Here is a 22,266-nt window from a genome sequence, read left to right as displayed (position 1 = left end):
CCACGATGCCGCTGCTCCTGGTGCGTTCAGTCCACTTCTGAGGGTGCTCCCATTGGAGAATGTCCCAGTAAATGTCTCTGGTAATATATGCCTGGGTCTGGTCCCAGACCGCAGGTCGCACAACCACCGTGTGGCGTCCGTCACCGGTGGGCTAACTATATTGGTGCTATTGGGGAAGCATCCCTATCTAGGGGCCTTCCCTACAGCAGCCACAAACTGGTAGGGACTCAGGGCCTAGCCTAGCACTGCTCCCTGGACACTAACTGGTCCATTGAAGTCCCTCTGCTGACTGCCCGCGAGGCGCCTGGCGCGCTAAATGTATCTATCCTACTCCTCCACATGAGGAGCAGCACCAGAGGCTGCTGGGACTTGTAGTCCTGTGCGGAGCCTGCCCCTAATGTCCGCCGCACTTTCCTCCATTGCGCATGCTCCAGGATCTTACTGCGCATGCGCTGGATCTAAAATGGCCGCCGCCAGTACCGACGGTCCGTCGCGGAGCTCCCCAATAGCCCACAGCCTCCCCCGCCTGGCACAACGGTAAGAGGTGGAGCTCGGCTTCATGTAAAAAATACCTATTGATTACAAAATACAATAAATATACTTTACGAGTCCTCCTTAAATATATGGATACTGACAAAAATATACTGTACAGTAAAGAATTATTTTACACAAATATGATTCATGGGAAAAGATTTAAAAAAATGGCTAAATGGTTCTAGTCCTAATTAGGGAAAGTGCTTTTCTTTTACTTATTTTGGTAACCAAACACATTGCTTGGTAAAGTTAATCATTTTTAATCCAAATGAATCTATTATTCTTTTGTGGAGTACTCAACACTGAAAAACTGGAGTTTATGCTTTAAGTTTATCAGCACAAACGTAAACACAATTATTATGAGTATTCAGTGTGACATTTAGGTGTCTAAAATAAATGCACTAGTATTATTAATATTGCAGACCTCAAAATGTTTGTTATAATCGTTCAATAATTAAAGAGAGAGTATGTAATTTTGCTGTTAGTGAAAGGGCACACATTTTCAGGTAAATTGAAATGCAATTTTGTAGAGGCCGAAGTTCACATATTTAATCACGTGAAGGAACTATGGGGATTACCGGCTGCAAAGCGGGGTCAAAAATAGCATTTTATTTATAAACAATTTCCTTTGAAAGTCATTGGATCTCTTTAATTAATAAATCTAGTGCTGTTGTTATTTTTTTGCCAGGCTGTAAGAAGTCTTGGATACATAACTCCAGGTATCAAAAAATACTTTAAACAAAAAAAAAAACTACATCTTCTTCAAATGTTTACGAGCGCACAGAGGTTACATGAAGTGACTAGGCTTAGTACTCAGTAGAAGTCACTTACAGAGACAGAAGTCAGGAAATGACAATAGCAGAGAAATATATCCCTGTTAAACCAATGAGAAATCTGATTGCCATTACTGAAGTTAGGAAGAAATTTCCCCTTACAAAACATCAGTCAATGATGTTTCACTGGGCTTCTTCACTTGCATATCTACTATCTGTAACTGAAACATCCATATTTTTTACACATACTCTATTATCAACCCCTGTACTAGCCCCCCGTTACATAGTTGATGAGGTTGAAGAAAGACGTCCATCAAGTTCAACCTATGCTAAATGTGAACAGAAGTAGAGGAGACTTCATTCACTGTTTGATCTCCCCCTAGCAAATGAGCAAAAATAGCATGACGTTCCCTGTATGTCTAAAGGGCCAGCCCTCATAACTCATAACGTACAGGGAATATTATAATACAGTCTAAGGGTGAAGATTGAAATAGAAATGAATGTAATTGTAAAATACACCTTTTGTCCACTGTAACTGCACATTAAAGTGCCTAGCAGCAACTTCAATTGGCAGCAATGCTAGGAAGCATCAATTATAGATATAATTTAATATTTCCAGGTCGGTAAAATGTCATCAGGTGTCAGTGTCTTTTGAGCACAATCAAATGTCAATAGATTAAACCATTTGAAGTGAATATTTTTTCATCCTTACAGTTTCTGTTATAATGGGACACTGATGAAATAGTCATATGAATTCGACTATGCCCCAAACAGTATGTTAATGTTGCTAACAATGGTAAACAATACATTTTTGGGGTTGAGCATGCACTCTTGAACTTTGTACTTAATATGTATAGTGCACCAAATGCTGTCCGGGATCTTTTTCTGTAGTAGATCCCAATTGTACATATAACTGTAGCCATGGCTGGTTCTGGCTATACGTCTGCCCTCCCTGGCATGTAAGTTCTGGTAGGTGCAGGCAGTGTCAGGCCCCTCTTGGGTTTACCCCCCTCTGAAGTTTCCTTGAGTGGCAGGAGTGGAGGTGTGACAGGGTCTGTGTGTTGACCAATATGGGTGCAGACCATGTGCCCTCCCCTTCTGCACTAAGGAAGAGCCACACCTAAATTTAGGGAGTTTTAGTCTGCCAGCAGAGAGAGCACAAGTGAGGGAAGTGTGCTGTCTCACCCTGCAGGGTGAGATTATACACAGTCCCACTAGGGGACTGTGAGAAGGACCAAAGCCAGATCTGACTCAGAGACCATGCGGAAGCATGGGATCCAAGAGTATTCGCTGTATGTACTGTACTACCTGCAGTGGATGCAATAAAGAAGTTCGGTTTTATATACCCTTTGCCTGAGACTACATTCCATCACGGGGGTGTGGGTGTATGAAGGATTTTTTCCACACTGGAGCCTGCTGTGGATGGAGGCACTCGCACTATGAAGTATGAACTGAAGCATCTAAAGGAAAAGCCTGTCCTGTTGCCCCCACGTCATAGCGGACCCTCAGCATCTCCTGGACACCAACAGGTACTTGCACCAACAGACACCTGTAGACACGGTAAAGCTCCCAGGGGGGAAGCAGCGCTACATAACAAATATAGGAAGGCATGGGGCACTCAAAAATTCTTGTTTAAAAAAAAAATTCCAATGCGTTTCTGTCGCATTGCTAACAATGGTAAGACATCGTTTGTATATTAAACGGATAGGGTAAAAGGACTAGGTAATATCTAGTAAAAGAATGATTGGCAAATAAGATCACAAACATGCTGTAGCAGCTACTCAATAACAATCAGCCAATTAAGTAACAATAAAAGGCTGCTGAGAAAAGCCTGAGGGCAAACTGCTTGGCTACTGAAACTAGCAAGAAGCAGCACACCAAAGTGGGATGGGATGGAGTCAAAGGCAGAAAATGTGTCTCTCCTAGTGGTTCTAAGGTGTTCCTCTCTAAGGCGCCTCCGTTACATGTTTCACACAGACCACATATCAGTGGTTCCAAAGTCTATCATAAGGAAACCCCAAGCACGTCATGTTCTGTAGATACCAGAGTGGAAGGGGGGTCTCAATATCAAGGCAATTATGCAAGGGGAAGGGAGACTGCACAAGTCTGTGGATGAAGACTGCTTCCTCTGCATCCCAACAGTGATCGGGATGTCCATTTAACACCGAGCAATGTTTTCCTCTGTTTTCAGAGCTCTATGTTTGCATATAGATTACCTGTGATTTATACACAATTGCATGATTTAGCTTTGTAGGGTTACTTTTCTTATTTCCCTCTCCGCTTTACTCTGTATGTGTTTGCTGTCTTTATTAGTGAGGTGCGCTACTGTCTTATTTCTGTTGTCCGTTTACATTAGTTGAGCTGCTGATCCTATTTGTACGCATTACATACATGTTGTACATTTATTACACTTTTGTGCCTGGGGACTCATTTACATTTCTCTTGAGGGGGTCCGAGTGACTTCCCCTCATGATTAATGGTCTCCACACTCACTTGATAATAGAGAGGAGTGCTGCACACCTCAAAAGAAAAAAAGATACAATTACCGGTGCTCCAATGTAAGAACGACAGCCTGCAGTCAGTCCTCACATATTTTATTGAGGTTGCACTATGTTATGCTCCATTATTTGGGTGCTCTTTCTGTTGACGCTCTTCTCTTTTTTTAAGTGATTTTAAGATGATGCATTTAGTTGTGTATACAGTAAATACATTTGTTTTGATACTTTTAAGCATATCCCTGAGTACCCTTGTCCATTGTGGGAGTTTCTCTACCTACAGTCGTCTGTTAGGTTTCTTCTTTTGTTTGGCATCAAGGCAATTATATAGGAAAACCAGTGCATTTCCCCCCCTGCACCTATGTATCAAAGCATATTGCTCCAATATTGTCCTATCTGCCCTAGCTTTCACCATGGGGAGTGTCAGTAGGAGGAGTTGAGGAGATGTTCCCTGTGCCGGATTACCCTATAGACACGTACCTAGGTGCCTCCAAGGTTAGGGGGGGGGCCTAGGTGACTTATATATAGCCAGTTTTATTAAAGAAAATAATAATAAATAAAAATAATGAATGATCCCTCAAGGTTAGGGGTTCCCTGTAGATTGATGGTAACATAGTCAGTATTATTAAATGCAAAAAGAATATGTAAAAATAATGTTTTTTTTTCTTATTCTAAGGAATTTAAATACAGTAATTAATACAATAATCTCTGCATGTAATGTCAATGTATGATTCAACTGGTCCATAAAGTACTCTATTATACCATTGGCTTCCGCTCCTGGAAGCCCTCTGCTGTAGGGTACGGGTTTGTAATCGTTTGTTTACATGCTGCAGCCTGCACATCTTATGATGTAATGCGCCCACACGGCCCGTCCCTTCCATTTAGACCTTCATTTAGTTTTATTTTCATTTAGTGATTGTCAACTTTTCTCAAGTTCTTTTTCTTTGATTTTATATTTGTCATAGTTTCATTCAATTTACAAATAAATATAATTTTTGTATTTTCTGAATACAGTTTTTCTTTTACAACTTTACAAGTCCATGTTATGTTCTACAAATAAAAACCGCAGTATTAATGGCTTATTTTTATCTTAAAAAATAATAGAACAATCAGCCATTAAAAAAAGTGTTGCATTATTAAAAAAAAAAATTCAATATGATACTTTACTTTTTATTTTTATTTTTTAAACATTACAATCTACAAGGAAAGGCCTCCAAAGTGTTGGTGCCTAGGGGCTCCTGAGGGTATTAATCTGCCACTGGATGTGCCAGTCTTTTTGCCCTTTACTTGCACCCAGAAATTCTCCATATCAGAAGTGGCGAATGTCTAACATACTGTATCAGCCACTGTTACATATGCCGCAGCTCAGCTCCAAAAAACAGCTGTGTGTCTAAACACGGGTTTCTCTAATTTTATGCACAGAACTTGTAGTCTTTGCAAAATGAAGCTTACCTTTTTCTGTATAGCTCCATGCATGTTTTCCTTTTCATTATTATTAATTATTAGCCTCTCTAAATTGTTTTTCTAATTGGATATCCAATTGGAATACCAGTATACAACATACACACAGTACAACATAAACAATCTTCAAAATGGCCTATTAGGCTACGGCCCCGCTGTCTGCGCTGCACGGGCGCCTGCGAGGCTGGCGGCGCGTGCAGCCTAGTTCCCTGGTCTGCAGTGAGCTGCAGGGGAAAAGACAGGGGGGGGGAGAGGGGGAGAGGGGCGTGACAGGGGTGCGGCCATGATGTCACCCGGCAGGTTCGCCCTGATTGGCTGAGCCGCCGGGGGGTGTGGCGGATAGCAAGTTGCAACAGTGTTGTGTGCAGTGCAGCCAGAGTAGTTGACTTTGGCTGTGTCAGGGAAAGGCCAATCATAGAAAGAAGGGGGGTTGCTTTCTAAGTTACACAGTGTTATGTAATATCACCAGTGCCAGTTGCACGTGGTGAACTGCCAGAGTCTGGGATCAGACAGAATCTACAGCAAGAGATCTTCTGCATGCAGGGGCTAGGGTAGAGGTATACCCCCAGGGCCCAGTTAGTCCCCTGAGACACTGTAGAGGAATAACTGTATGTTATAGGGAATGCCTTAAGACAGGGACTCCTTCACCATACTCAGAGAGAAAGAGACATGCTGCAGGACAGTGCCAGAATGCCCATGCAGCCTGAGTGCAGAAAGAGTATCTGACTCCATAGCAGAGACTGTGGTAAAGGATCAGTCCGGCTGGGAATCCCTCCCCTGTGGAGTCAGCATGTGTATCCATTCCTGTAGAGAGCAGCGCAGTGTGGCGTGGGATCACTGTGCGGTGTTGCTGAGTTCCAAGGATTATCCTGATCAGGAGCAGTGATCAGGGAGGTAGTATAATAAGTGCACTGCCGGGCCCCAACACAGGGAAGCGCTATCCCTCACACTCACACTCACCTTATTGTTGTGCCCAAGCACATTGCTATCAAAGGGACTGAGGGTGATGTGATGATGGACATGTGGGTGAGGGGATGGTATGCATTCAGGGTGATGCAATGTTTTTCATACAATGTAATGATGTATTGATGTTATGCAAAGAGAGTTTCATTGAAGTTACCGTTCATGCTCAGTAAATACTGTTTATTCACATTGTGTCTATTTACTGTATGGTTGTTCTGGTGAGGGCACACTCCCACCACGTTGGGATCCCTCATCAGTGGAGGCGCTGCACCAAGTGTAAGTATATACCCCAGGTTCCCTGTGGCGGCAGCTCAGCCCACCTGGTTGCCAAACAGGTACAGCACCACACTGATAAGTAGTCAGATACACCTACCCACCCCAATCTCACTTAGGGTGGGGGTAAGAGGGCTACATTTTTTACCATGGCAAAGTCATTGCTGTTGTTAGCAAGCCCACCCTTTTTTATTCTGTAGTTGAATTCTGGAGATACCAGTAGCTGAACATTTGCCTCCCATGGAGGTAAAATGGCCTCCGTTATTCACATTCATCAAGGCAACAGAGGATGCCAGGGAAATCATGAAGGTGAAAACCAAGCAAAAAAAAAAAAATCTACATTAAAATGACCATGTAATTACCATATTTTTGGTTTCTTTTGGTGGGCCTACTGCTTGTGTTTGATAATTATTCTTGAAATCAGTCTGGCTGAATTTCCCAGAGAAAAGTGTTAAAGCCTGCGAACGATATTCAGGGCCGACTGGGATGCATTCCGGGATTCTCCGGCGCCATCATCTGGCGGCGCCTACACCCGTCAAATGGTGGCACGTTCTAAGGGTAACACTGTGCCACAGGGCGTCCCGTTGTCATGGCAACGTGACGCCATTGGACGTCGCGGAGCCATGATGAGCCATGGAACTGCATTAGGCAGTGAGGCATTTAAAGTGAGCTTTTTTTTTTTTTTTATAACTTCAAGTTTATTGGAAGATTTTCAATATAAATAGCATCGCAATACAAATAACACGAACATTCACAGTATTACATTCATGTACGATACTGCTACATTCTCCTTCTGGAGCCCTAAGTGTTCATGCGTTGAACATGATATCTCTGTAACCAGTTGGGATATTTGTGTATTTTAAACTTGGGGGGACAACACATAAAAAAGAAGAAAAAAAAAAGAGGGTAAATTAAGGCGGGGGAGGGTGGGAAGGAGGGAAGGGGGGGGGCGTGGGCACGCTGCACTGCCATTTTCCCATAGGTGGCTGGTAGATGTACTCTACACGATTGTTTGCCGACTTCCAGGGCCACCCAAGGTGTTCACATGGCGTGTCCTCAACTAGGTCTCGTAGTCCGTTCCGCTTACTTTGTACGAGAATGCACTTGGAATAATCACTGCCATATCGTGGCTACCTCAACCCCTGGGATGTCTGTCTGTTCCAGCCAAGGCGTCCAAACTTTTATATATTTTTCGCCAGTGTCATTGACCAGACTCGTCAATTTCTCCATCTGGCATATGTACCATAATCGATTTCGAATTTTTGGGATATTTGGGATCTCTGGTTGTTTCCACATAGCTGCGATCTCGCACCTTGTTGCTGTTGCAAAATGTGCAACTAGTTTATTACCTGCTTTTGAAAGACCCTTCCATGGTCTGTTCAATAGGAACAGCCACGGATCAGGGGGAATTGCGAGGTCAAAAATCCTCCGGAGCCAATGTCTAATCTCATCCCACAGGTGTGAGATCCGAGGGCAAGACCACAGCATGTGTAACAGGTCCGCCGATTCTCCGCACTGTTTGGGACACAGCGGGGAGTATCCTGTGACAAACCTTGATAATTTTAGTGGGGTGAGATACCACCTCATCAATACTTTATATGCATTCTCCTTCAAAGTAGTGCATATGGAGCTCTTAGCAGTAGCCTCTAAAATAGCCGTCCATTCGTCCTCCTCCAGTTCCTCCCCTAAGTCTGTTTCCCATCCAATTTGGTACGTCAGTTTCTGTCGTTGCTGTGAGCTCCCAGAACCGACCACCTCTCTATAGATCTGCGATGTAAGTCCCTGCGTGTCTGTTTTCGTCAGACAGAGCTTTTCAAATGTGGTTAGTGGCGGGAAGGGGGAGTTTTTGGTGAAGAACGCTCTGGCCTGGAGGTAGCGGAAAAATTCGGAGTGTGGGACGTTTTTTTCAGATCGGATTTGTTCGAATGATTTAATTTTGTTCGGTATACCCTCCAGGTCCTTTAACCTAAGATATCCGTATCTTTTCCAAGGCCCTGCGGCATTTGCCACTAGTCCCGGTGCAAAGTCAGGGTTGCCCCATAAAGGGGCCATCCTAGAGCGCCTTGAGGTCAGGGTATGTTTATATTTCGTGGTCTCCCATACCGACAGTGAGTTGGCCACCGAGGAGAGCGGCCGTTCAGCCCATTTAATAGCTGTTTTGGGTAACCAGAGCAAATTCTCTATCTCTAATGGGGCACAAGCCCTCTTTTCCAGATCCACCCATCTTTTCAGATCAGGGTTGGTCTGCCATTGTGTGAGTTGACACAATTGCGCCGCTTTGTAATAAGAGACCAGGCAAGGTACCGCTAGGCCTCCTGTCCGCGTGGTTTTTCTCATAATTGTCTTATTTACTCTCGGTTTTTTCCCTCCCCAGATAAATTCGGAGATATCAGACTGAAGTGAGAGTATATCCTTCAGTCTAAGTGGCACTCGTAGAGTCTGAAACAAATATAGGATACGGGGGAGGAGATTCATCTTTACACTATGTATCCTACCTATCCAGGAGATCTTGTAGGGCATCCATTTTTTTAAATCTGCTTTTAGTGTCTTGATTAGCTTGGGGTAATTAGCCTCATAGATGTCCCTGTAATTTTTGGTGATGTAGACCCCTAGGTATTTAATATGTTTTGGTTGCCAATTGAAATTAAAGTTCAGACTCAGTAGCTTTTCAGTTTCCTTTGGGAGGCTAATATTTAGGGCCTCTGATTTGGTTTGGTTGATTTTGAATCCTGATATTCTATTAAATTTATCTAACAGGTCAAATAGGTTCGGCAGGGAGGTTAGAGGCTTGGAGATCAGCAGCAGTATATCGTCTGCATACAGGGCAACCTTATGTGATTGTGAATGCACCGTAATCCCTGAAATATCCGGGTTGTTACGGATTTGCGCAGCCAAAGGTTCCATACATAGGGCGAATAACAGGGGGGATAACGGGCACCCCTGTCGTGTGCCGCTTTTAATTTAAAGTGAGCTTTTAAGTGATAAATACAGTTAGACTATAGTTTGACTAGAGGTGACTGGGGACTGGATCTACTGCAAACTCTTTTACTCAAGACAACAAACGGTAAGCTATTCAGATCACACTATGATCCCAAGCTTGCTAACCTGCCTATTTCAACCCCCCACCCCTTTACAACTTATTTACTGCAGTCTCTCCCAAAACTGACTGCACAATACACTGAAACCCTGAACTGACTCTAGCATTGCAATACAGCTAAACATTTGACAAGGAACAGGCACACACCTGCTGTTTAGTCTGCTCACACTCACTCTGCTCACAACAGCTCCTTGCAGCACTGCCTACCTCTGGCATCATGAACCTGCTTTTTTTTTCTACTTTTTTTTAACTTTTTTCTTTCTCCTGGCCTCATGGAGATGTTACTCCCTCTATCCACTACAAACTCCTCCATCCTGGCCCACACCCAACATCACCATACAACCTGGACTACTCAAAAGCCTTGCACTATCTACTGAATGTTGGTGGAGAACTCTAAAAACCAGCACACCAACCACTGCTCACTCTAATGGCAAACACCACAAATCTACAACTTGCAAACAACTAACCAAATTTCTACTCATACTATTACTCTCTTTAGCAGCTGATATTGAACCTAACCCAGGTCCTCCCATTTCAGCTCTGTCCCATGCCCCTGAGAATTACACCTTTAAATTCCAAAAAGGGCTATCTGTCGCCCATATAAACATCCGGAGCCTGCTGCCCAAACTGGATGAACTAAGGGCATGGTGCCTTATGCATAAACCTAAAGTCATCGTTCTTACAGAAACATGGCTATCCCCTAAAACCCCTGATGCACATATTGCCATTCAGAGATACTCCATTTTTAGGAGAGATAGGTCAAAGAGATGAGGAGGGGTGTTATTTTATATTGCAGACACCTTACAATTTACACTGTTAAATTGCCCACCAAGCCCACCCTCTTTTGAAACTCTAGTTGGCAAAATCTGCCTCCCCTTTTCTAAGCCCATCTTGCTCGCTGGCATCTACCGCCCCCTAAAGCCCCTCTACAATCCCTGACTGATATCACCCAATTTCTTGGCTCCATTTCCTCTCTGAATGAGAAGAGTGAGCTGCTAGTTCTAGGGGATTTCAACTTCAATTGGCTTGACCCTAAAAACCACAAAATCCAGATACAACTCAAGTCACTTAACCTATCACAACTCATTTCCCAACCCACACGGATAAACCTGAAATCACATAACCATTCCTTGCTAGACTGGATTCTCTCCTCAAACCCCAGCAGAATCCAATCCTCTGGCATCCTTCCTGACATTTTCAGTGACCATGCCATAGTGTACTGTGTAAGGAAAATTAAACCGCCCCAATCAAGCCCTAAAGTTCTCCTCACTAGAACATTTAAAAACTTTAACCCACAACAGTTTCTGGATGACCTTACCAACTGCCCATGGCACAGATTCGATTTAATTCCCGACCCCGATTCTGCGCTCGACTATTTCCAATCCGAGTTCTTAAAACTCTGCGAACCCATGCTCCACTACGCAAAATAAGGGTACGGGGGGCCACCTTCCATGGGTTACAACTGACCTTATAGCACTCTACCAGTTCAGGGATGCCTTGTGGAAAAGCTACAAAGTAACTGGCACTACCAAGGATCTCAATAACTACAGATGCATGCGGAAAATGTGCACAAGGCAAACAAGGCATGCAAAAGCACAATATTACTCTGACAATCTCCACCAAATACATCAAACCCAGCTAACTTCTGGAAGGTTATCAACAATATATTCCAGCCTCCTAACCATCAACAACCAAGTAATATCACTAGGGGGGATATTACTCTGACAAACCCCACTGACATTGCAAATGCATTCAATGATTACTTTGTGGGGTGTGCCACTAACTTATTAGCGAAACGCAGCACAAACCCCAAACATGAATCTCATCCTGGGAGTATCCCTACAGTCCCACCCCCTCCCAACACTGCCCACAATTTTCAATTTAGCCCAGAATCTGAAGAGGAGATTACACAAGCGCTCCTCAGACTAAAACTAAGCAGCCAATGTGGACCCGACTTACTACTATCTAGGTTCCTACGACTTGGTGCCCCAGCCATTGCCAAACCAATTGCGTCCATAGTCAACTCTATCCTGTCTGCAGGCCATATCCCTAAGACCTGGAAAACTGCCAGAGTTGTCCCAATCTTCAAAAGTGGGGACAAAAACACTGTCTCAAACTACAGGCCAATCTCACTTCTCCCAATTCTATCCAAAGTTATGGAAAAATGTGTCCACTCCCAATTAAGCGATTTCTACACCAAGACAAATTTCCCTAGCCAATTTCAGTCTGGGTTTTGTCCCAAACACTCCACAGTAACTACCCTGCTAAAAGTTTGCAATGAAATCCAGTGTGGAATGGAACGGGGACAACTCACTGGTGCAGTATTCCTAGATTTTGCAAAGGCTTTTGACACAGTTGATCATGTTATCCTGCTTAACAAACTCCAGAGCTCTGGAATAGGGAAACATGCTTTAAACTGGTTTCAGTCCTACCTATCAGGAAGATCCCAACATGTGTCCATCTCAGGCTCTAACTCCAACCCCCTGGATATCACCTGTGGTGTCCCGCAAGGCTCTGTTCTGGGGCCCCTACTCTTCTCAGTGTTCATTAATGATCTTCCCACAGCTTGTAAGGAAGCCTCAATACACATGTACGCAGATGACACAATCCTATATGCACGCAGTCATAGCCTCTCTGACCTTCAACACATACTTCAGTCTGACTTTTTGAGACTCGAAAACTGGATTTCCCAAAACAAACTGTTTTTAAACACTGACAAGACTGTAACAATGGTATTTGGGACCAAGACTAAATTTGTAAAGCTTCCAGTGACTGAGCTCCTGATTAGAACCAACACTAACACCACCCTAACACCTGTCACTAGTTTTAAATACCTGGGCTTATGGTTTGACTCCCACTTAACATTCGGGATGCACATTGATACCCTGACAACCAAGACCTATGCCAAACTAGGGGTACTTTACAAGAACAAATCCTCCCTAAGTCTCCTGGTCAGAAAGCGTATTGCACAGCAGATGCTAATGCCAATTATTGACTATGGAGACATAGTATATGGCTCGGCTCCTCAAACCCACCTTAGCAAACTTGACACCCTCTACAATTCAATTTGTCGTTTTGTTCTCCAATGCAACTACAACACACATCACTGCGAAATGCTCAAAGAACTAGATTGGTCATCACTAGAGTCTAGGCGCAAAGTTCACCTTTCCTGTCTCACCCTCAAATACTTTCTGGGCAAGCTACCCAGCTACCTGAACAAGCTCCTCACCCCTACCACATGCAGCACCTATCACCTGAGATCAGACTCCAAAAGACTATTCATGGTCCCAAGGCTCAACAAAGTATCCGGACGTTCCTCCTTCTCCTTCCGTGCACCCCAAAACTGGAACAACCTACCAGAGACTCTCATATCCACCACCAGCTTAAGTTCTTTCAAATCTAAGGCTGTCTCACACTTTAATTTGGTCTGTAACTGTTTCATATGCTCATAATATATATTTTCTTTAACTGTGCACGCAATGTCTTGTAAATAATGTATACCTTGTTCATTTATGTAACTGTACTTGTAACCATGTATTATTTGTTTTACTCTGTGCCAAGGACATACTTGAAAACGAGAGGTAACTCTCAATGTATTACTTCCTGGTAAAATATTTTATAAATAAATAAATAATGACGGGACCATCCAGGAGGAGGTGCCGAGAGATGACACTGGTTAAAGTAAGGGCTGTAATATACAGCGTGCGGCCGCGCGTTTCTATTCGAACTCGCGTGCCGCATGCTTTTCGTGTATATAGTGCCGGGAGCTCCAGGTAAGGTATATGTGTGTGTATGTGTGTATGTGTGAGTATATGTGTGTGCATGGGTTGTGTGAGTGAAAGTAAGTCCTAGATAAGATATTTTTTTTTAAAGAAAAAAAAACTTTAATATTTTTTTTTTACTTCAGCAATTATTTACACACACGCACGCGCACACACACGCACGCACGCACGCACACACACACACACACACACACACATTTGAGCGCAGGCAGCGGCGCGAAAAGATGAATTTCCTCATCTTTGCCGCTGTCCATCGGCTCCCCTCTCTCCCTGCCGTGCGCGCGCGGCCCTTCTATAGAAAGACTGACTGACGTCAGCCAACTAAAAATCCGCGCGCATGGCGTAGCACGCGCCCGGCTCTATAGAACGTGCCTAAGAGTTAGAGGCCCCATGCTCTCTCCCTGGCAATCAGTTTAATTGTCGTATGGGAGAGCGCGGGGCGTCTGTAACTGCGAGGCTCGGTGCACAGGCACCGATGGCCCCACCATCACGCCGGCCCTGGCTATATTATATGCATGTCAGTGAAGTTTAGACATCAAGACTTCATATAAGCAGAACCAATGTCACAGGCTGCCCCAGTCATTATGATAATCACTTCTTATCTGTGCCACAGGGCTAAAGAAACTGCAGACACAAATTATTTATTCTTGCAACCGCATTGAAGACCCTTATTTCTTTTAATTTAAGTATGGTGTACATGCAGCATGACCTGTGAAGGGCCCATTTGCATGTCAATGCAATCGTTTCTATTAATGATCCCAAAATATTTATTCTATATATTTTCCCCTCTGTTTGCTTCAAAACGTTGGTCTAGTAATTCCAGGATAACATTGCAGGGTATGAGCACCACCTTGTACATTGTGGTGCCACAATGATGGATTTCAAAATATTAATACCACGAGCAAAAACCTGGCTGCTTTTTATAGGACCTGGTTTATTAGTTGCTGGAATGGCATTGGACACGTCTTTAGCATGGACGGACTCATTTATCAAAGGCGTTTATAAGGCTAGAATGACAAATCATATGTTCTTACTTTTCTGCAAACATGGTTTGTTTTTCCATAACACATTTTACACGGTATATAACTCTTTACGCTCTGTATATGTACCACTTTCAGTACTGGATTAAAGCTAGGAGAAATAGGAGAGTGCTCCTACACTGGTGCTACTACAGTAGGTATGCCAACACAGACAAAATGTTGATTGTAGAACCGAGACAGTATAACCATAAAGAATTGAAAGCCCCCGACGTTGCACAATAACTGCGTGTATGAGTAATCAAAATAGTCCTGCTCACAATAAAAGCCCCATAACAGCCGACATTGGGAGACAAGCACTGCGCAATGAAGGGTAAGTAATGAATACAGCAGCACTTATCCAATCGTATGCACAGGCGTCAACCCAGCGGCATAGGCGGCTAGAGCGATGTGTTGATACGCTGGCTGTCGGGGAAAGTAGGTAAGAGAGTAAGTTAACACTCACAATGGCGGCATCTCTGTGGTCTCGGCATGGCGTGCTTCAGTCCAGGATAAGTAAGATGTAGAAGTGGAAGACTGATCACTACGGAAAGATAGGGCTGGAGGCTCGCATCCAATACAAAAATATTTTTTTATTTAATGTTGCATAACAGCAGTAAGGTATTAAGCGGCTTCGTGGTAGACGGCGAAACGTGTTGCTAGAAATTGTCCTGGTTTGGTCCAATGGAGGCTTCCGTAGCTATCTGAACACACTCAACCTTCCATCTGAGCGGTTTCTCTCCACCGGACGCGGGAGCAGAGATTACATACTGCGAGAGTGGATTCGGATGCCTGCGGTCGCTGATATGGGCTTTCCTATGTGTAAGTGTGTACTGTATGTGCTTTTATTTTGAATAAATGTTTTAATGCATAATTGAACACACGCTTCACTCATCTCATTCCAACTCGGCGGAGACCCTAAGCGGTGACGTCATCCAGCCATTGGGCTATGTGAACATCACCTAGAAGCCTTCCAAACTAAAGTGGGAAGCAGACTGTGCAAGGACTCTTTATGTGCCTGTACTTACACATGGCCGTGTAAGTAGTGATATTTTGATATAATATACCCCTGCCTCCACCCTCACTGGGGATCATCCTCCGTATTTACCTGGCTCTCCGGTTAAGGGTGGGAACTCTGTTCCACTCTGTAGGCGGATGCTCACAGAGGTATGCGAGGGAGACTGGTTATGGTGAAATTAAATAAGGCTTTTATTGCGCCTTTTTCCTTAACATCAGGAAACCATCAAAACATGGGGTAAACAAAGCTTCTATTCACTTGGGAGTATTTATAGTGAAATACTATGCAGTCCACAACTCCCTTTAGATAAGCATGTCTCCCAGCCCCAAACATATATCATGAAATGAGCAGATATAAAAAGTCTTATAAATGAAAGTCTTATCTGTTCCTGGTGGTTTGGAGGGAAAATCTTCTCTGTTCCTGGTTGCTACCTTTTCCTCAGGGTTTTGTCAGCATTCAGGTTTAGAAGTTTCCCCTGTGTCTTGCAAGCAGCCTCTTCTGGTAGACTCAAGACGGCTGTCCCCGTGTCAGTCTCACAAGTTGTGAGAGTCAGGGAAAATCTCCTTTCCTGTCTCAAAAGACAGGCTTTTCTAAGCAATCTAATCAGGCAGGTGGTGTTTGTTAATTGACTACCACTGTCACACTTGCCTCTGATCCGCGCGGAGACCGACTCAGGGAAGCACCACGGGGCAGAGTCATGCGCCCACGCACTGCCAGGGCAGTGCAGGCGCAGCGGCGTGATGGCGGAGCTCCGCGAGACGCATCGCGCACGCGCACGGGTTGCTCGGCAACCAGGAAGCAGGAGAACGTGAGGGAGCTGCTGGAGCCTCCCACAGGCGGAGACTTGCTGAGTAAACCGCATGACGTCATCACGTCGCGACGCGCATCGCGCACGCGCGCGGGTTGCCCGGCAACCAGACCTAGCATCAGGAAAGCCTAATTGCAAGCTGTTTTTGATCAGTGTCTCTCTGACACCATTGGTGGACCAGTACACACCCCTGCAAGGTAATTGGACCCTTCCCACATATATACCTGCTTCTGCCTGTCCTTCATTGCTGAGCATAAACTCCTGTTTATGCATTGTGCTCACCGCTGCTGTCTAGTTTTGTCTTGAACTTTGTCTGACCTGTATGACCCTGCCTGTTACTTGGATTTCTACACTCTCCAGCACTTTGACCCCGGCTTCGTTACTCGACTACTCTACCTTCTATTACCCAGGACCTTGGCTACGAAACTCTACCTACCCGGACTCTCCAACCCTGGAACACGGCAAGTACCCTGACTACCCTGACCTCTCCAACCCTACGACGCAGTACGACTAGGACTACGCATTCCGGACAGGACTGCGTGGTTGTGGGTCGGTGCCTATCAATCCCCACCTCAGCCCCGCGGTCTTCCGTCCTGTTTGTGGTGAGCGCAGCGTGACAATATGCTCAGCCCAACAAACATGGACGCCGCTGAGGTGGCCCGACGCTTAGACACCCATGAGGAATGCTTCCGGCAACTTACCGGCTCATTTACACTAAAAGAACAACTAGTTTCCCAACTTAAACAAGACGTGGATACCCTGACTGAACAAGTTAGACGTCTAACAGTATCTACCACCAACCCCGTTCCACTCGCAGCCACTCCTGCACTTATCACACCTACCTCCGAACCACGACTACCTGCGCCCAACCGTTATGCAGGGGATCCCAGCGGTTGTCGGGGGTTTCTGAACCAGTGTTTCATACAGTTTGAACTAATGCCCTCTCGCTTTCCGGTTTCTCGTACTAAGGTCGCATACATAATCTCCCTGCTGACTGACGCCGCCCTGGCATGGGCTTCTCCTATCTGGGAGCAACGCCCAGATTTGACCTCTGACCTTACTCTCTTCATCACCGAATTTAGAAAGGTGTTTGACACCCCAGGGCGTAAGGTTACGGCTGCATCCACTCTGCTTAATATTTCTCAGGGAGACCGTACTGTGGCTCGTTATGCTCTGGACTTCCGGACGGTGGCGGCCGAGACCGGCTGGAACGATGTGGCTCTATCTGCAGTCTTCTGGCAGGGCCTGTCCGAACGGTTGAAGGATGAATTAGCAGCTCTGGATCGTCCCGCTGGACTTGAGAACCTGATAGACCTGTGCATCCGGATGGACCAGCGCCTCCAAGAGAGAAGGATGGAGAGAAACAAGCACCCCCGAGGTATACAATCGTCTTCTTTGTCTACCATAGGGCCTCTACTCTCCACAACTCCTGCCCTAGATGAACCCATGCAGCTGGGAGGGACTAGCCTTTCGCCTATCGAGAGGCAACGAAGAAGACGAGCGGGACTATGCCTCTACTGTGGCAATAACGGCCACCTGGTATTCAACTGTCCACTGAAGCCGGGAAACGCCAAAGCCCAGTGAGTATAAGGAGGATCACGCTGGGTACTGCAACTCTTCCCCCTCCTCAACCCTCTACGAGGTTTTATCTACCTATCTCCATATCCGGTGAGACCTTCACAGTACAGACACAGGCCTTTCTGGACTCGGGGTCAGGAGGAAACTTCGTGGACCAAAAGTTCGCCTTCAAGAATAAAATACCGTTGGTACCCAAAGATCGACCGGTAGGTCTTGAAGCCATTGACGGACGACCCTTGCAGCCCGCGATCATTTCCTTACAAACCATACCCCTTAACATCATGACTAGCGACTTTCACTCCGAGACTATAACCTTTGATGTCATTCACACCCCCTCCTCGAACATCATTCTGGGACTTCTGTGGCTCCGGATCCACAATCCTGTCATTGACTGGACAGAGGCCACACCACTTCGTTGGAGTTCTTTTTGCTTGGAACATTGCATGTCTGCTCCAAAGGCAGTGGCAGGAATGGAGGTCACGGATCCTGACAGGGTACGGCTGCCGGGGATATACGAAGATTTCCGCGATGTCTTTGACAAACGTCAAGCAGAGGTACTTCCGCCACATCGGACGTACGACTGTCCTATCGATCTTCTACCCGGGGCCATACCTCCCAGAGGAGGGTCATACCCACTATCTATTCCTGAGACCCAGGCCATAAGAACATATATTCAGGAGAATCTCCAGAGGGGGTTCATTAAGAAATCTTCATCACCTGCGGGGGCAGGATTTTTTTTCGTCAAAAAAAAGGACGGAACCCTCAGACCCTGCATTGATTACCGGGGCCTCAACAAACTCACCATAAAAAAACGCTACCCCCTTCCGTTGATAGCCGAATTGTTCGACAAACTCCAGGGAGCCAGGATCTTCACCAAACTGGACCTCAGAGGAGCCTATAATCTGGTTAGAATCAGAGAAGGAGACGAATGGAAGACAGCATTCAATACTCGCGACGGGCATTACGAGTACCTGGTCATGCCATTTGGATTGTGTAATGCTCCTGCGGTCTTCCAAGACTTTGTCAACGACATTTTCAGAGACCTTCTGGACCACCATGTTATAGTATACCTGGACGATATATTAATTTTTTCCAGATCCATGCCGGAACATATGATGCATGTCAAACAAGTCCTGCAGCGTTTAAGAGAGAACCATTTGTATGCCAAGCTCGAGAAATGCCATTTCCATCAAACATCCACCTCTTTTCTCGGCTACATCATATCGGATACCGGTCTTGCTATGGATCCTACCAAGGTCAAGGCGGTACTCGAATGGCCCTGTCCCCTCTCCCTCAAGGCCATCCAAAGGTTCCTCGGTTTCGCTAACTACTACCGGAGGTTCATTCAGGGATTCTCATCGGTAGTAGCACCCATCACGGCACTCACACAGAAGGGAGCTGATCCTACAAAGTGGACTGAGAAGGCCCTCCAGGCTTTCGAGAGAATAAAGACGGCATTCGCCTCAGCACCCATCTTAACCCATCCAGATCCTTCATTACCTTTTTTTTTGGAGGTCGACGCCTCCGATGTAGGAGCAGGTGCTATACTTTCACAGAGAAAGAATCCTCAAGCTCCACTTCATCCTTGTGCATATTTTTCAAAGAAATTTTCCTCCGCCCAAAGGAATTACGATGTAGGTAACCGGGAGCTCCTCGCTATCAAGCTGGCTTTGGAAGAGTGGAGGCACTTACTGGAAGGCACAGAGTCGCCAGTCACGATACTTACGGACCATAAGAATCTTCTGTACATTGAGGGAGCACGGCGACTAGGATCTCGCCAGGCAAGATGGTCCTTATTCTTTACTCGCTTTAACTTCCTCATTTCCTACATTCCTGGTTCAAAAAACATTAAAGCCGACGCCTTGTCACGACAGTTCCTGGTAGAGGATAACAAGGTGGATCAACAGGAGACCATTCTCCCTTCCACTTGTATTTTGGCTGCAAATACTTTTAGTGCCTTAACGGACATTACTAAGGCTCAGAACAACATCCCGGCAGGACTCAACGTTCCGGAGGACCGGTTGTTCACTCCCCGTAAATTCCAGAGGAGAGTCATGGAGTGGGGACATTCATCCAAGACTGCAGGCCATCCTGGCACCAAAAGAACTACTGAGTTCATCGAACGCACATTCTGGTGGCCCTACATGCGGAGAGACATACAAGCCTTCGTAGCTACGTGCGCTACTTGTGCTCGAAGCAAGACGCCACACAACAGACCAGCAGGTCTCCTTCAACCACTACCCATCCCAGTACGTCCATGGACACATATATCGATGGACTTCATCGTTGAGTTGCCCAAATCTAGAGGCATGGACACAATACTTGTGGTGGTGGACAGATTTTCCAAACAGGCACACTTCATCCCTATGAAGGGTTTACCCACTGCACCAATGTTATCCGAAGTTTTCATCAGGGAGATCTTCAGGTTACATGGGTCCCCTCAGGTCATAGTGTCCGATAGAGGATCCCAGTTCATCTCCCGGTTCTGGAGGGCGTTTTGTAAAAATCTGGACGTTACCCTACACTTTTCATCAGGATATCACCCCCAGACCAATGGACAGACGGAACGCACCAATCAGTCTCTGGAACAGTTTTTGAGGTGCTTTATCGCTGACACTCAGGACGACTGGGCGGAACTTCTCCCATGGGCAGAATTCTCCCACAATAATCTACAGAACGAATCATCCCGACAGTCACCATTTATGGTCAACTATGGCTTCCATCCGTCGGCACTTCCTTCCCTCATCTCCCAGTCTGGAGTCCCGGCCGCAGAGGACAGGATTCGCCACTTACAAGACCTATGGCAGAAGATCCATCGGAATCTACAGCACGCTGGTATATTACACAAGAGACAAGCGGATCGTCACCGAAGAGAGGTCCCAGGGTACTCTGTAGGACAAAGGGTTTGGTTATCTACCAAAAACATTCGGCTAAAGGTAGCTTCACCCAAACTGGCACCACGTTTTATCGGCCCTTTCCGCATCACCAAAAGGATCAACCCAGTAGCCTATCGGCTTGAACTGCCAAAAAATATGAGGATTCCTTCTGTATTTCACTCATCCCTTCTCAAACCTTATCATCAAGACTCATCCTCCAAAGGACAATCTAAACCTCCGCAAACCATACTGGTAGAGGGCCAACAAGAATACGAGGTTCAGACCATTCTCAACTCCAGAATATCCAGAGGAGGATTACAATATCTTGTACACTGGAGAGGCTATGGCCCAGAGGAGAGAGAGTGGATTCCTCATCATCAGGTACATGCCAACCGCCTCATCTCTGCCTTCCACCGTAGGCATCCTGAGAAACCATCTCTGGTTCGCCCGGAGGTCTCCCCTCAAGGGGGGGATACTGTCACACTTGCCTCTGATCCGCGCGGAGACCGACTCAGGGAAGCACCACGGGGCAGAGTCATGCGCCCACGCACTGCCAGGGCAGTGCAGGCGCAGCGGCGTGATGGCGGAGCTCCGCGAGACGCATTGCGCACGCGCACGGGTTGCTCGGCAACCAGGAAGCAGGAGAACGTGAGGGAGCTGCTGGAGCCTCCCACAGGCGGAGACTTGCTGAGTAAACCGCATGACGTCATCACGTCGCGACGCGCATCGCGCACGCGCGCGGGTTGCCCGACAACCAGACCTAGCATCAGGAAAGCCTAATTGCAAGCTGTTTTTGATCAGTGTCTCTCTGACACCATTGGTGGACCAGTACACACCCCTGCAAGGTAATTGGACCCTTCCCACATATATACCTGCTTCTGCCTGTCCTTCATTGCTGAGCATAAACTCCTGTTTATGCATTGTGCTCACCGCTGCTGTCTAGTTTTGTCTTGAACTTTGTCTGACCTGTTTGACCCTGCCTGTTACTTGGATTTCTACTCTCTCCAGCACTTTGACCCCGGCTTCGTTACTCGACTACTCTACCTTCTATTACCCAGGACCTTGGCTACGAAACTCTACCTACCCGGACTCTCCAACCCTGGAACACGGCAAGTACCCTGACTACCCTGACCTCTCCAACCCTACGACGCAGTACGACTAGGACTACGCATTCCGGACAGGACTGCGTGGTTGTGGGTCGATGCCTATCAATCCCCACCTCAGCCCCGCGGTCTTCCGTCCTGTTTGTGGTGAGCGCAGCGTGACAACCAGCAGTTAACCACCACACTGCTGGATTAGAGGCACATTACCTGAACAGGGATAACTCCCCTGTATGTGTTTGTTCTGTTGTGTTTTCTATGACTGTGATGTTTTGTGTGTTTTCTGTGACTTTCTGCCCCTCTTACTCCTGTGACTCCCTGTCCCCTCTGACTGTTTGTCTCTGTCTCCTGTGAGTCTCTCTGTCCTGTGTTTTTCTGTGGCCCTGTCCTATTGTAGTAGGGCCTCAGAAAATGAGCACTGTGGTTAGCGGTACCCCGAGAGAACAAAAAAGGTTGAAAACCACTGCTCTAGAGCTTTCTCAAAATAGTTCT

The 22,266-nt window shown here is 46.0% G+C and overlaps 1 protein-coding gene across 14 annotated transcripts in view; it reads right to left on the bottom strand.

The window, feature by feature from the left end:
- Nucleotides 1-22,266, bottom strand: part of PTPRM (protein tyrosine phosphatase receptor type M) — a 791,475-nt gene that overhangs the window by 459,064 nt on the left and 310,145 nt on the right. The gene's annotated exons all lie outside the window — the stretch shown is intronic.

The sequence above is a fragment of the Ascaphus truei genome, chromosome 2, assembly GCF_040206685.1.
Source record: "Ascaphus truei isolate aAscTru1 chromosome 2, aAscTru1.hap1, whole genome shotgun sequence".
In the NCBI taxonomy this organism is placed as follows: domain Eukaryota; kingdom Metazoa; phylum Chordata; class Amphibia; order Anura; family Ascaphidae; genus Ascaphus; species Ascaphus truei.
This window is presented reverse-complemented; position numbering and strand designations above follow the sequence as displayed.